The sequence below is a fragment of the Crocuta crocuta genome, unplaced genomic scaffold (assembly GCF_008692635.1).
Source record: "Crocuta crocuta isolate KB4526 unplaced genomic scaffold, BGI_CrCroc_1.0 scaffold429, whole genome shotgun sequence".
NCBI lineage: Eukaryota > Metazoa > Chordata > Mammalia > Carnivora > Hyaenidae > Crocuta > Crocuta crocuta.
Genome location: NW_027527381.1, coordinates 2468882 through 2469578, shown reverse-complemented (window position 1 = coordinate 2469578; position 697 = coordinate 2468882). Strand labels below are relative to the sequence as shown.

The window sequence follows — 697 nt, the reverse complement described above, 5'->3', positions numbered from 1 at the left end:
CTGAGTGGCGCGGCGGCGTCAGGTTAGCTGGGGCGCCGGGACAGCATGGGCGGCTGGGCGCGGGTGGCAGGGAGCCCCGCACGGGGTGGGCTGCTGGGTCGTTGCGGCCGCTGCGGCCGCGGAACTTTCGGGCACTCAGGCTGGTGGAGCCCAAGGCGTAGGCTGCGCACTGGAGGCGCAGCGAGGTCCCAGGAGCAGGCTCCTGGGGGTCGCAGGAGGCTTCGAGATACGCGCGGGGCGGGACCTGGGGGTGGGGAGGGAGCGGTGGGTTGGGGCAGCCACCTCTTGGGCTTGTGCCATAATCTTCCTACGGTGAAGAGCACGGTGTCCACACTGTGCTGCCGAGGAGCCTCCCAAACCTCCGGGGCCAATGGAACACCAAGGAGAGGCAGGGGCCTTCGCCAGACTCCAGATCGCTTGGGTCACCGTGCCTTAGTTTCCCCGGGACGGGGTTAGGATGTACTGTACTGTCCTGTGGCCCGGAGGCCCTGAGTTTGCGTTCTGTGCCCAGAGCCGGGAGAGTGCAGCGTCCTGATGCTGCAGGAGTGCGGGAAGCTGTGGGTGCAGCAAGCCGCCGCCTCGAGACTGGAGCTCTCGGAGTTTGTCGCATTTAACTCCATAGCAAGTTGACATCGAATTGCTTCATGGCGTGGAATGAGGAAACGTGCTTCATTGGCTAAAAAAAAAAAAAAAAAGA

At 63.8% G+C, this 697-nt stretch overlaps 1 protein-coding gene across 1 annotated transcript in view; it reads left to right on the top strand.

Moving 5' to 3' along the window:
* The window catches only part of MFAP3L (microfibril associated protein 3 like), a 42396-nt gene continuing 41699 nt past the window's right edge, over nt 1-697 (top strand). The window contains exon 1 of the mRNA XM_077773715.1: nt 1-22. The gene's annotated coding sequence lies outside the window, so the exon portion shown is untranslated. The remainder of the gene's footprint in view (nt 23-697) is intronic.